General features: G+C 48.1%; 1 non-coding gene and 1 pseudogene across 1 annotated transcript; one reads left to right on the top strand and one right to left on the bottom strand.

Moving 5' to 3' along the window:
- The first annotated feature begins 232 nt into the window (after positions 1-232).
- Positions 233-403, top strand: LOC137325802 (U2 spliceosomal RNA; annotated as a pseudogene).
- A 1,995-nt stretch (positions 404-2,398) lies between these two features.
- On the bottom strand, positions 2,399-2,562 carry LOC137325671 (U1 spliceosomal RNA). Its single transcript, XR_010963916.1, has one exon. It is a non-coding gene; the product is annotated as a U1 spliceosomal RNA (small nuclear RNA).
- Positions 2,563-15,075: the final 12,513 nt, after the last annotated feature.

The following is a 15,075-nucleotide window of genomic DNA, read 5'->3' on the forward strand; positions in this document are numbered from 1 at the left end:
GATGTACCTGTAATGAATCTAAAATGGACCAGAAATGAATCTGTAAGCAATAATCTGTGTTGAGTATGATGCAATGAGACACCCCAGAGTGTCATGAACTGTAATTATGTCCAATGTTTTCATTGTACTGCACTTAACGTAACCTGCAAATTGTATAATCTGTATTGTGTACGTTTGGAAAGTGACATGACAACTGTTTTGTATGTACTGCTGCAAATTTTATGAATAAAGTATATTTTTTGAAAAAAAATCTGTTCTTATCAGTTTAATATCTGATACGTCCCCTATCTGGGGACCATATATTAAATTGATTTTTGGAACAGGGAGATGGAACAGGGGCTTGCTCCGTCCACTCCACGCATCGACCCAGTATTGCAGTGTCTCTGGGAACGGTGCACCTCCCTGTGGGGAGATATTCAAAAGGAAAAAACAGCTCTTTCCCAGCGTCTCTCTACGTGTGTATGGATTATTACTCAGAATAAAGCTGATATATTGCACTTACTTTCTCAGCTCATTGCTATTCTTTTCTTCTCCTGGGCTGAGTGCCCCTCGCTCCCTCGCAGCGATATAATTCAAACTGCAAAATACCTTGACGTCGTTGACTTTAAACGAGCAGGGTCTGCGTGTCTTTGTGCGTACAAATGAAAACTGCGAGATTAAAGTGTGCGTGCTCCTGAACTCTCTGTCTGTCTGTCAAGGAGAGGAAAAGGCGGTGGTGGTGAGGGTGGAGCATCGCGCTCAGGAAAGGAGACTTTCTTTGATGCTGCCAATTAATCCGCACCAGAAATTCGCTCCCCCCGACCGGGATTCGAACCCAGGTCTCAACGAGTTTGAAAGGTTGCGTCCTGTCAGAATTCTGGGAATTCCTCCTTTTCCGAGTTTGGAAAACTGTGGCCATTGACCAAAATCCTAAGATGGAAGGATAGGTGAGACGTCACCAGTCTCTGTTTCAATGCAAAACCTACAGCAGGTGGTCAATGATCAGCACTAATTCGAGAGGCAGTCGGTCATTGAGAGAGGCAACTGCTCCAGACATGGCGGAGCCATGCCTCGGTTCTGATGCAAAACCAATCGACAGCGAGGACGTGGGGTGAAAAGGGAGCCTTGTGTGGCAAGTGCTCGACGATCGGAATGAATTCGAAGAACAATGGCCCATCGAGAGAAGCAATTGCAACATGATGAGAGACCATCAAAAGCCATTAAAGACTCTTAACAACTTTGTAAGAACTGCTAAACAGACATGGAAGGGCCTCATTTAACAACGAAAACTATTGTAAGAGAGGGGTATATAAGTGGAAGCTCGAAACCTCTCTCTCTCTTGTTTGCTCTCTTGCGTTTGGTCTCTTGTTTTTTGCTCTTGTTTGCTGTCTCTGGTTCTTGCTCTCTTGCTTCTTAGCTCTTATCCCTTTTCCAGCTCTATCTCTCTTTCTCTCTCTCTTTGTTCCTGCTCGCTCTTTTTTTTTCACCCGAGCTCTCCAGGGAGACGAGCAGCTTCCAGTGAAACCAATGTGAGAGAACCGGTCAGCCAGACCGAAGAGTGTAAAGGAATGGTAAGCCCCAACCACACGTGTGTGTGTGTGATAGGTGTCTCCAGGGTCCCCACCAGCCTCTTAGTTTAGCGGGATAAGGTACTGTAGTGGGTGTGTGTAACTCAATGTACTGTGTAGGACCGTTTTTATCGTTATTTTCTTCGTGTTGATGGAATAATAAAAGCAACATTCCAATTAAATTCAAACACCGAGTTTGTGTGTTCTCTGTGCTATTCGGCTACGTGATCCATCACCGGGTGCGTTAGCAAAAGTCCTGTCTTGCTGAACCCCCGGTCCGTGAGGTATAAGTGTTCCTTGGCTAGACCGGGGACCAGATATCTGCACCAATCAATAGGGTGAGAACAACCCCAAAGCACCCTACAGTCCTAACCACTAGACCTGCCTCAACCTCCCTGGGGAACCTGGACATGAGGCTGAGAACATGCACGCCGGCCCCACTGGCAGCACCGACCAGCAGGGAAACGGCCGGCCGGTACTTCCCTTTCACAGGCTTTTGGCCCTCGATTAAACGGCAAAGGTGTTCAGAAGGAAGGACGGGAGGGTGGGAAATCAGTGGAATGTCACACCTCCGACCCAGAAAACAGGTCTCCTGGTCAAAGCAGTCCTGCCCCGCCCTGCCATTAAAGTGACAATGGACAGGGCCCAGCAGCTTGAGACACATCTTTCTTTCAATCTGCAAGTTCCTTTTAAAAAGCTTTCCCTCCACAGCAGCCTCTGAGTGAGAGAGAGAGAGAGAGAGAGACTCACTGACTGACACAACGTACACACACACACACACACACACACAACACCGCCTCCCATCCGATTGGTGGACTACTGGATCGAAAATCAAACTTTTAGTTTCAATGCAGGGGAGAGCCCGAACGCAGTCCCCCACTACCACAAATTTTGCAGTTAAGTATCCCGCATTTGGGGACATCGCAGGCGTCAGCGCACCCCGCGTGCAATGGGCTGGCCTCATCCTGGGAGATCCACCTTCAGGATCACAGATTCTCCCCTGCCAGGTAAGTATGCCTTATGTCTCCACACAGTGCCACTTGACAGCATTCACTACCTCTTCACTCACAATGTGCTAATGCTCAGAGATTAATTTTGCTCCTGTATTGTAACATGTATCCGATAACATACTCAGAGAAAATACTGCAGCGATGCAGTGGTCTTTCCCCATGGCCCTGTCAATTTTTTTCCAAGTCAAGTATTTATCCAATTCCCTTTTGAAAGTTACAATTGAATCTGCTTCATCCACCCTTTCAGGCAGTGTATTCCAGATCATTACAACTGGCTGCATAAAAAAATGTTTCCTCATGTCGCCTCTGGTTCTTTTGCCAATCATTTTATCTCTGTACCCACTCGTTACTGACCCTTCTGCCTCTGGAAACAGTTTCTCATATTTACTCTGTCAAAACCGTTCATGATATTGAGCACCTCTAACAAATCTCCCCTTAGCCTTCTCTGCTCCAAGGAGAACAACCCAAGCTTCTTCAGTCTCTCCACATCACTGAAGTCCCTCATCCCTGGTTCCATTCTAGTAAATCTCTTTTGAACCCTAAGGCCTTTCCATCCTTCCTGAAGTGCAGTGCCCAGAATTGAACACAATACTCCAGTTGAGGCCTAACCAGTGTTTTATAAAGGTTTAACTTAACTTCCTTGCTTTTGTACTCTATGCTCTTAATAAAGCATATGGGATCCTGGACTTGATTAAGAGCCTTCTCAACTTGTCCTGTCACCTTCAAAGGTTAATGTATATACACCCCCAGTTCTCTCTGTTCCTGCACCCCCTTTAAAATTGAACCATTTAGTTCATATTGCCTCTCCTTATTCTTCTTACCAAAATGCATCACTTCACACTTCTCTGCAGTAAATTTCTCTGCCATGTGTCTGCCCATTTCACCAGTCTGTCTACGTCCCCCTGAAGTCTGTTACTATCCTCCACATTGTTTACTACTTTTCCGAGTTTTGTGTCATCTGCAAACTTTGAAATTATACCCTCCAGATCCAAGTCCAGGTCACTAATATATATTAAAAATAGCAGTGGTCCTAATACTGACCCCTGGGGAACACCACTCTATACTTCCCTCCAGTCTGAAAAATAACCGGTCACCAGTACTCTCTGCTTTCTATCCCATCGCCAAGTTTATATCCATGCTGCCACTGTCGTTTTAATCGCATGGGCTTTAATTTTGCTAACAAGTCTATTATGCGGTACTTTATCAATTGCCTTTTAAAGTCCATAAACACAATATCAACCCTCTCCGTTACTTCATCAAAGAACTCAATCAAGTTAGTCAAACTCGATTTTCCTTTAACAAATCCACGCTGACTTTCATTTATTAGCCCATACACTTCCAAGTGCCAATTTATTTTGTCTGGATTTTTGCCTCAAAGTTTCCTCACCACCGATGTTGGGCTGACTGCCTGGAATTGCCGGGTTTATACCTCGCCCCTTTTTTGAACAGGGGTGTAACATTTGCAATCCTCCAGCACCATCCCCGTATCGAAGGAGGATTAGAAGATTGTGGCCAGAGCCTCTGTAATTTCTACCCTTACTTCCCTCAGTAACCTGGATTGCATCCCATCTGGACCAGGTGACTTTTCTACTTTGAGCCCTGCCAATCTTTTAAGTATCTCCTCTTTATCTATTTTTATCCTGTCCAACATCACTACCACCTCCTCCTTTACTGGTACAATGGCAGCATCCTCTTCTCTAGTGAAGACCGATGCAAAGTATTCATTTAGTACCTCAGCCATATCCTCTGCCTGCACAAGAAGATCTCCTTTGACTACCCTTTTACTATTCGTGTGTTTATGAAAGACTTTTGGGTTCCCTTTTATATTAGCCTCTAATCTATTCTCATCCTCTCTCTTTGCCCCTATTATTCCCTTTATTTTAAACAAGGTCTCCACTGTACTTCCATTATTCAGCCTGGTTCTCTACTGTATTATGAACCTTACATTCATCATAAGCCTCCTTTTTATGTTTCATTTTAATCTCGATATCTTTAGTCATTCAGGGAGCTCTAGCTTTGTAACGCCCTTTTCCCCTCATTGGGATGTGTCTACTCTGCACTCGAACAGACTTCTCCTTACTGGCCTCCCATCGTTCAATTACCGTTTTGCCTGCCGATTTTTGATTCCACTCCACCTGGGCATGATCTCTTTTAACTGACTGAAATTTGCCCTTCTCCAGTTAAGCATTTTCACATTTGATTGTTCCTTGTCCTTTTCCATTACTATTCTAAACCTAATGACATTATGATCACTGTTCCCCAAATGCTCCCCCACTGAAACATGCTCTACCTGCCCCACTTCATTCCCCAGAACTAGGTCCAGCACTGTTTCCTTCCTGGTTGGGCTGGAAACACACTGTTCCAGAAAGCTCTCTGGAACACATTTCAGGAATTCCTCCCCCTCTTTGCCCTTTATACTGTTACTATCCCAATCTATATTAGGATAATTGAAGTCCCCCATTATTACTGCCCTATAGTTCTTGCATCTTTCTGTAATTTGCCTGCAAATGTTCTCCTCTCTCTCCTCCCCACTATTTGGTGGCCTGCAGTGTACACCCAGTAACATAATAGTTCCTCTATTGTCCCTTAATTCTAACCAAATAGATTCTGTCTTTGACCCCTCAACAACATCATCCCTTTCCAGTGCTATAACAGTTTCTTTGATCAACACTGCTAGTCCCCCCTCCTTTCTATCCTTCCCTCTTTCTCCTGAATACCTTGTAGCCAGGAATATTAAGTACGTAATCCTCCCCTTCTTTGAGCCAGGTCTCTGTTATTGCCACGATATCATTGTCCCATGTGGCGACTTGAACCTGCAGCTCACCAACCTTATTTACCACACTACGTGAATTTACGCAAATGCACTCCAATCTTTTTTCTGATTCGTTCATGGAATGTGGGTGTTGCTGGTGGTGGTGAGCCGCCTTCTTGAACCGCTGCAGTCCGTGTGATGAAGGTACTCCCACAATCTCATCTTAAACTGCCTCGCATTTTCCCCCTGACTGATCCCTATTTCTGAACTATTCTTTAATCTAGTGCTACGTGTCCCTCCCAGTCCTCTGAGCATCTTGTTTCGCCCCTCAAGTATTTCCTCCTGGTGTCCATTCCCCTGCCAAATTAGTTTTCACCATAAGACCATCGAGATAGGAGCAGGAGTAGGCCATTCGGCCCCTCGAGCCGACTCCACCATTTAATGAGACCATGCCTGATCTGATTTTTACCTCAACTCCACTTTCCCGCCCTTTCCCCATATCCTTTGACTCCCTTGCTGATTAAAAATTTGTCTGACTCAGCCTTGAATGTATTCAATGACTCAGCCTCCACAGCTTTTTGGGGTAAAGAATTCCAAAGATTCACGATCCTCTGGGAGAAGAAATTCCACTTCATTTCAGTCTAAACCGGTCACCCCTTATTCTGAGACTATGCCCCCTGGTTTTAGATTCCCCCATGAGGGGTAACATCCTCTCAGCATCTACCCTATCGAGTCCCCTCAGAATCTTGTATGTTTCAAGAAGATCTCCTCTCATTCTTCTGAATTCCAATGAGTATAGACCCAGCCTGTTCAATTTTTCCTCAGAAGACAACCCTTCCATACCCGGAATCAACCCAGTGAACCTTCTCTGAACTGCCTCCAATGCAAGTATGTCCTTCCTTAAATAAGGGCACCAGATCTGTACGCAGTACTCCAGGTGTGGTCTCACCAGCACCCTGTACAGTTGTAGCATAACTTCCCTGCTTTTATACTCCATCCCCCGAGAAATAAAGGCCAATAGTCCGTTTGCCTTCCAGATTACCTGCTGCACCTGTATGTTGACTTTTTGTGTGTCATGTACGAGGACACCCAGATCCCACTGTACCACAGCATTTTGTAGTATTTCTCCATTCAAATAATATTTTGCTTTTTTATTTTTCCTCCCAAAGTGGATGACTTCACATTTTCCCACATTATATTCCAATTATATTATATTAACCCTCCCCCACAGCACGAGTTAAGCTCCCCATGAGGACACTGGTCCCAGTTCTGTTGAGGTGTCACCCGTCCATCTTGAACAGATCCCTCCGACAGAACTGGTCCCAATGCCCCAGGAACCTGAAGCCCTCTCTCCTGCACCATTGCTCCAGCCACGCATTAACTTGTCTTTTCCTACTATTCCTACACTCACCAGCACGAGACACTGGGAGTAATCCAGAGATTACTATCTTTGAGGTCCTGCTTTTTAACTTCCTCCCTAGCTCCTGAAACGCTGCAGAACCTCAACCCCTTTCCTTCCTATGTCATTGGTTCCCACATCGACCACGACTTCTGGCTGTTCCCCTGCCCCCCCTCAAAATGTTCCGCACCCTCTCAGTGATGTCCTTTACCCTGGCACCAGGGAGGCAACACACCATGTGGGACTCACGTCGCCGGTTGCAGAAATGCCTGTCTATCCACCGGACTTTCGAATCCTCTATAACAGCTGCATTTCTTGTGCCCCCCCTCCCCCCGACCCTGTGCAGCCGAGTCTCCCACGGTGCCGTGGATTTGCTCCAGACTGCACTCCCCCATGGTGTCAACACCCTCACTGGGACTCAACACTGAATACCAATTTGTGAGTGCCACACTCCCAGGGGACTCCTGCACGGCCTGCCTGTTCCTTCTTGTCTGTCCGGTGGACACCCACTCCCTCTCCACCTGAACTCTCTGCAGCTGGGGGGTGACCACCTCCTGAAACGTGCGATCCACAAAACTCTCAGCTTCCCGCATTCACTGTAGTGACGCCAGCCGCCCCTCAAACTCAGAAGCCCTGAGCTTGAACTCCAGCAGATGGCGGCACTTCCTGTACATGTGGTTTCCCAGGACACAAAGTGCGTTCTGGAGTTCCCACATGGCACAGGATGTGCATGGGACGGGCCCCAGCTGTCCTGCCATGGAAACTGTTTCTTTAGCTTTAAGGCACTTTACTGTTTATCTGACAGTAAAACACGAACCAACCACTAAAAAACACTAACCAATGAACTAAATACTGACTGACCTGCCCTCGGCGCGCCTCCTTGCCTTGTTTTGATTCCTCCTGCGTCTCCCTTTATGCTCCGCTCAGTCTACGTCTACAGTTCTTGGGTTTAAATCACTTAGCACCTCCTTCCCCCTCTGCACCTAATTCCCACATGCACCAAATTCCCAGTTGAATGTGTTCACTCCGTTCGAGGCTCACTCTCTGCCTTTCCCAAACTCTGTGCTCAATCTCCACACTCACATCATCAGTAAATCTCCACACTCACATCAGTGAAAATCCACATTCATCAGTAAAAATACAGAGCAAGGAGTCTCGCACACACCATCCTACAATATACTTTCATTATCTGTGCAGCGAGACCGAGATCAGAGTTTAAACACACTAATACTCACCAACCCGCCTGCAATAGCACATCCCAGGATTTTTATTGAACTCTCTTATTCTCCATTTGTACCACACAGAACAGTGCAGATCCCTTCTCCTCAGGGCACTGCATCACCTGTTATTTAAATCCTCCTGTCCAATAAGATTCTACGATTCCATCAGTCAAAATCCACACACACAACTCCGGTCAAGATCCACAGAGCAAGGAGTCTCGCACACACTCAATCACTGTTAGAGCAAGGAGTCCCGCACGCACCATCCTACAATACACTTTCATTACCTGTACAGTGAGACAGAGACCAAGAGTTTAAACATGCTTACACTCACCAGTCCGTCTTCAATAACACATCCCAGGAGAAAGAGCGAGAGAGAGAGGGGTCAGTGCACCTACCTGCCCTGATATAACAGAAGCTTGTCAGTCAAAAGTCCTCTCCTCCCAGTCCAAAGCCCCTATCCTACCAGCTAACTGCTTTCTCTGTCTCAAACAGCCCCCTGCTGTGGAAAGGTCCAAGTTGAGTCCGTCTGTGAGGGGGAGGGCATTTTGTCTTGGTGCAGTGACCCAGATTGTTCCTTCCCGGGGCTGTGTGAGGTGAGACCTCCTGCTGGGAGCCAGGTCTAAGGTCTGCTGCCTGGAGAGGTCAGAGCTCTTTTCACCATTGTGTGCAGACAGGCAGTGAGCAAATGAACTGAACGGAGCCCTCAATCACCTGCAAAGCTCCTTTGCTCACACCTTCCTTTCATTAAACTCACCTCAATTGTCTGATTTCAAAAGTTTCCTTTCTTTTATTTTAACCTGCTACTTCTTTGTCTGTTATCCATCTGCTTTTTGATTGCTTTTTCCCTGTTCCCTATCGGTCATAGAATCAAACAGCACAGAAGGAGGCCATTGGGCTGACTCTTTGAAAGATCTATCCAATTAATCCCACTCCCTGCTAATTCCCCGTAGCCCTGCAAATTTTTCCTTTCGAAGTCGACATCCACTTTCTGCTTTTCCCTCTGCTCTTTTTCTCCGTCTCCCCCCGTTCCCTTTATAATCACGACGTTTGCTTCCATTTCCCCCTGTGACACTGTGCAGTCCGTGTGTACAGGTCTCTGTGTCTGTGCTTCAAGCAATGTTTGTCTCTCTCACTGTCTCTGTCTGTGGTAGTCACTGTACCTCAGCCTGTTTTTACTACATTAATTACTTTGCGTCAGTATTTACAGTAGAGGAAGAGGATAGCATGCTGGACATCCCAAGGAAACTAATTTTGAATCAGGGATGGGGACTCACTGTAATCATAAATCATCAGGTGGCACGAATGTTACGTGCTGCCTGCATCGCAAACAACAGGCGAAGGTTAATCACCGACCGCGATCCCAGCACCTGTTTTCAGGAGTTAACAAATTTAACCCAAGAGTTTAAAGATAGAGAGACACTTGCACTGTCCTACAATATACTTTCACTACTTGTACAGGCATCACTTGTCATTTAAATCTTTCTGTGCTGTAAGGTTCTATGATTCCATCAGTAAAAATCCACATTCAAAACATCAGTAAAAATCCACAGAGCAAGAGGTCTCCCACACACCATCCTCCAATACACTTTCATTACCTGTGCAGCAAGACAGAGATCAAGAGTAATACTCACCAACCTGCCTCCAGTAGCACATCCCAGGAGTAAGAGAGAGAGGGGCCAGTGCATCTGCCTCCCCTGATGGAGCAGAAACTTGTCAGTCAAAAGCCTTCTCCTCCCAGTCCAAAGCCCCTATCCTACCAGGTAACTGCTTTCTGTCTCAAACCCAGCCCCCTTCTGTGGAAGGGTCCAAGGTGAGTCTGTCTGTGAGGGGGAGGGCCTTCTGTCTGGTGCAGTGACCCAGGTGGTTCCTTCCTGGGCCTGTGTGAGGTGAGACCTCCTGCTGGGAGCCAGGAATAAGGCCTACTTCCTGTGGAGGCCAGGGCCCTGTTAACCATTGTGCACAGAGTCAGTGAGCTGAAACTGAGGGGAGCCCTCACTCACCTCCAAAGCTCCATTGCTCACTGGAGCATTAATGAAAAGAAGGATCTTCCTTTCATTACAATCACCTCAATTGTCTCATTTCAATGTTCCTTGCTTTATTTTAACCTGCTGCTTCTTTGTCTGTTACCCGTCTGCTTTGTGGTTGCTCTTTCCCTGTTCCCCATCTGTTATAGAATCAGAATCAAACAGCACAGAAGGAGCCCATTGGGCCCATCGAGCCGGTGCCGGCTCTTTGAAAGAGCTGTCCAATTAGTCCCACTCCCCAGCTAATTCACCGTAGCCAAATTTTTCCTTTGAAGTATCCATCCACTTTCTGCTTTTCCCTCTGCTCTTGTCTCTCCATCTCCCCCTGTTCCCTTTGTATTATAGTAGATACAGCACAGGAGGTGGCCATTCAGCCCCTCGTGCCTGTGCTGGCTCTTTGAAAGAACTATCCAATTAATCCCACTCCCTCTGATCTTTCCCCACAGCCATGTAAGTTATTTCCCTTCAAGTGTTTATCTAATTCTCTGTTGAAAGTTACTATTGAATCTGCTTCCACCACGCTTTCAGGCAGTGCATTCCAGATCATTACAACTCACTGCATTAAAAAATGTTTCCTCTCGTCACCTCTGGCTCTTCTGCTGATTCATTTTGTCCCGGATTGTTGTCTCTAAAAGTTTCCCCACCACCGACGTTAGGCTGACTGCAATTGCCGGGTTTATCCCTCTCCCTTTTTTGAACAGGGGTATAACATTTGCAATCCTCCAGTCCTCCGGCACCATCCCCATATCTAAAGGAGGATTGGAAGATTGTGGCCAGACCCAACGCAATTTCCACCCTTACTTCCCTCAATAACCGAGGATGCATCCCATCTGGACCGGGTGACTTTTCTACTTTGAGCATCGCCAATCTTTTAAGCACCTCCTCCTCCTGTAATCCTGACATCCCCAGCCATTTCCCTTTGTGACATCAATAGAACCATGGAAAAGATACAGCACAGAAGGGGCCATTCGGCCCATCGTGTCCGCACCGGCTCGAAGAACAACCAGGTGCCCATTCTAATCCCACCTTCCAGCATCCGGTCTGTAGCCCTGCAGCTTACAGCACTTTAGGTGCAGGTCCAGGTACTTTTTAAAAGAGTTGAGGGTCCCTGCCTCTACCACCAATTCGGGCAGTGAATTCCAAACACCCACCACCCTCTGGGTAAAAAGGTTTTTCCTCATGTCCTCTCTAATCCTTCCGCCAATCATCTTAAATCAATGTCCTCTAGTTCTTGAACTCTCCGCTAGGGGAAACAGGTACTTCCTGTCTACTCTATCTGGGCCCCACATAATTTTGTACACCTCAATCAAGTCTCCCTTCAGCCTCCTCTGCTCCAAGGAAAACAACCCCAGCCTATCCAATCTCTCCTCGTAGCTGCAATTTTCAAGCCCTGACAACATTCTTGTAATACTTCTTTGCACTCTCTCCACAGCAATTACATCCTTCCTGTAATGTGGTGACCAGAACTGCGCTCAATACTCCAGCTGTGGCCTTACCAGCATTTTATACAGTTCCATCATTACATCCCTGCTTTTTATTCTATACCTCGGCTAATAATGGAGAGCATTCCATATGCCTTCTTCACAACCTTATCTACCTGTACTGCCACCTTCAGGGACCTGTGCACACGCACTCCAAGATCTCTCACTTCCTCTCCCCCTCTCAATATATTCCCGTTTACTGCGTGTTCCCGTTTACTGTTTGCCCTCCCTAAGTGCATTACCTCACACTTCTCCGGGTTGAACTCCATTTGCCACTTTTCCGCCCACTCCACCAAACCATTGATATTTTCTTGGAGTCCACAGCTATCCTCTTCACTATCAACTACACGGCCAATTTATGTGTCGTCTGCAAATTTGCCAATCATGCCCCTTACATTCAAGTCCAAATCATTAATATATACCACAAACAGCAAGGGACCCAACACTGAGCCCTGTGGCACACCACTGGAAACGGATTTCCATTCACAAAGACATCTGTGTGCAGAAGTCCTCTGCACTTGAAGCATGTGCTTCAAGCATTGTTTGTCTCGCTCTCGCTGTCTGTCTGTGGGAGTCACTGTGCCTCAACCTGTTTTTACTGAACACTTTCATTTTCTACATGTATCACACAGAACAGTGCAGATCCGTTCACTGCACTGCATCACCCCTCATTTAAACAGGTGGAATGGTCAGGACCTTGATCAAACTCTTCCCTTTCTGTGTCTTTATATTTACCAATACACAACTGGATCTATCTCCCTCTGTATCACTCACACCTTTATCTATCTCTCTCTGTTGGTGTCTGTTTCAATTACTGTACTGAGTCACACCTTTATCTATCTCCCTCTATCACCTCCTGTACTCAGTCTCACCTTTATCTGTCGCCCCTCTTGGTGTCTCTGTGTATCACTCACTATACTGAGTCTCACTTTTAACTAACTCCCTCTGTTGGTTTGTCTCTATTACTCACTGTACTCAGTCACACATTATCCCTCTCTGCTGGTGTCTCTCTGTAGTACTGTACTGAGTCTCACCTTTATTTATCTCCCTCTGTCGGTGTCTATCACATGGGGACATGGAAGCTGAACGTGAAACTGTTGACCCCGGGAAACATTGAGGAACTGACGAGGGATTACAAAGGTTGGAGAACCGTAAAGCCCCTCTTTGACTCCCCAGTGCACTGGTGGGAAGCCATCAAGGCGAACATCAAGAGGTTCTTCATCCTCAAAGGTGTTCAGAAGGCGAGAGAGAGGCAGAGGGAAACGTCCCGACTCCAGAAAAGCATGCAGAATCTTCTCCTGCTGCAGTCGATGGGGATCGATGTCGGGGAGGAACTCAGAGAGGTGAAGGACCAGCAAGCCTCGCTCTTTGCCTCCGAGGCCTCCAAGATCATCTTCCGGTCCAGAGTCCGCTCCGTGGAGCAGGACGAGACTTGCTCGCGCTTCTTCTTCCAAAAGGTGCACAGAGAGAGCTCTGTGATCAGCAGCCTGAAGGAAGAGAACGGCTCGGTCACGTCCTCGCAGCCCGACATACTGAGGATCTGCAAATCCTTTTATGCCGGACTGTACGACGCGAAGCCCACAGACAGCGCGGCCTCCCACTCCTTCTTGTCGTCTATCACGGAGGCTCTAGACGACAGCAAGCGGGAGAGTCTAAATCACCCGCTAACTCTGGACGAACTGACAAAGGCCGTCCGATCCTTCGAGAAGAGTAAGACTACCGGAAGCGACGGCTTACCGATGGAGTTGTACTCGGCTCTGTGGGACTGGATAGGCCCAGACCTGCTGGAAGTGTACGGGGGTATGCTTCTGGCAGGCAGCATGTCAGACTCCATGAGGAAAGGCATCATCACCCTCATCTACAAACAGAAGGGGGAGAGGGAAGAAATCAAAAATTGGCGACCCATCTCACTACTTAACGTGGACTACAAAATTCTGTCCAAGGTCATCGCCAATCGGGTCAAGTCAGCCCTGCAGGTGGTGATCCACCCCGATCAGACCTGCGCCGGACCCGGCAGGAAGATCTCTGATAGCCTGGCGCTACTCAGGGATACGATTGCCTACGTACAGGACAGGGGGGTGAACACCTGCCTGATCAGCCTGGACCAGGAGAAGGCCTTTGACAGAATATCCCACACGTACATGATGGACGTGCTCTCCAAAATGGGGTTTGGGGAGGGAATCCGCAATTGGATCCAACTGCTCCACACAAACATCAGTAGCGCAGTTTCAATCAACGGGTGGGAATCAGAAAGCTTTCCGATCAAATCTGGAGTCAGGCAGGGCTGTCCTCTCTCCTCCGTCTTGTTCGTGTGTTGCATCGAACCCTTTGCCGAGTCCATCAGGAGGGATGCGGGCATAAGAGGGGTGACGATCCCAGGCAGCGGAGGCACTCAGGTCAAGGCCTCCCTGTACATGGATGACGTCGCCGTCTTTTGCTTGGATCAGCTGTCGGTCCGCAGATTGATGAGCATCTGCGACCAGTTCGAACTGGCCTCGGGGGCCAGGGTAAATCGTAGCAAGAGCGAGGCCATGTTCTTTGGGAACTGGACCGACCAATCCTTTGTCCCCTTCACCGTCAGGTCAGATTACCTCAAGGTGCTGGGGATCTGGTTTGGGGGGGCCGGGGCGTGCACCAAAAACTGGGAGGAGCGTATCTCCAAGGTTCAGCAGAAACTGGGACTGTGGGATCAACGATCCCTCTCGATCGTGGGCAAGAACCTGGTCATCAGGTGCGAGGTGCTCTCGGTGTTGCTGTACGTGGCGCAGGTCTGGCCCATACCTCGCTCCTGCGCCGCGACAGTCACCCGAGCCATCTTCCACTTTGTCTGGAGATCAAAAATGGACCGTGTCCGCAGGGTCACGATGTACAAATCTCCAGAGAAAGGGGGGAAAGGCGTGCCCAATGTGGCCCTCATCCTGATAGCCACCTTTGTGTGCGGCTGCATCAAGCTGTGCATAGACCCTCAGTACGCAAACACAAAGTGTCACTACGTGCTGAGGTTCTACCTGTCCCCGGTGTTGAGAAGGATGGGCCTGGCCACGCTGCCACGGAACGCTCCGTCCAGTTGGACCGTTCCGCCCCACTTGTCCTTCGTGGAAAGGTTTGTGCAGGAAAACACCTTTGACCACAAGGCGATCAGCAAGTGGTCCGCACGTAACGTCCTCGAGACCCTGCGGGAAAAGGAGATGGTGGATCCTGTCGGTTGGTTCCCCGAGCAGACTGTCAATGTCATTTGGCAGAACGCCTCATCGCCAGAGCTTTCAAACAAGCACCAAGACCTAGCTTGGCTGGTGGTGAGAAGGGCCCTTCCCGTCAGATCCTTCATGCACTCCCGGACTCAGCGCCACCGCGCGCTGTCCCAGAGGAGGCTGCGGTGGAGACGAGACCGTCACCCATCTCCTTATGGAATGTGCCTTTGCAAAGAAGGTCTGGAGAGAGATGCAGTGGTATCTGTCCAGGTTCGTCCCGAGCAGTTCCGTAACACAGGATTCTGTGCTCTATGGGCTGTTCCCGGGGACGCACACTGAGACGGACATCAGCTGCTGCTGGAAGACCATCAACTCGGTGAAAGACGCCCTTTGGTCTGCCCGAAACTTGCTGGTCTTCCAGCACAAGGAGCTGTCCTCGACCGAGTGT

The sequence above is a fragment of the Heptranchias perlo genome, chromosome 9 (genome assembly GCF_035084215.1).
Source record: "Heptranchias perlo isolate sHepPer1 chromosome 9, sHepPer1.hap1, whole genome shotgun sequence".
NCBI classification, from domain to species: Eukaryota; Metazoa; Chordata; class Chondrichthyes; order Hexanchiformes; family Hexanchidae; genus Heptranchias; species Heptranchias perlo.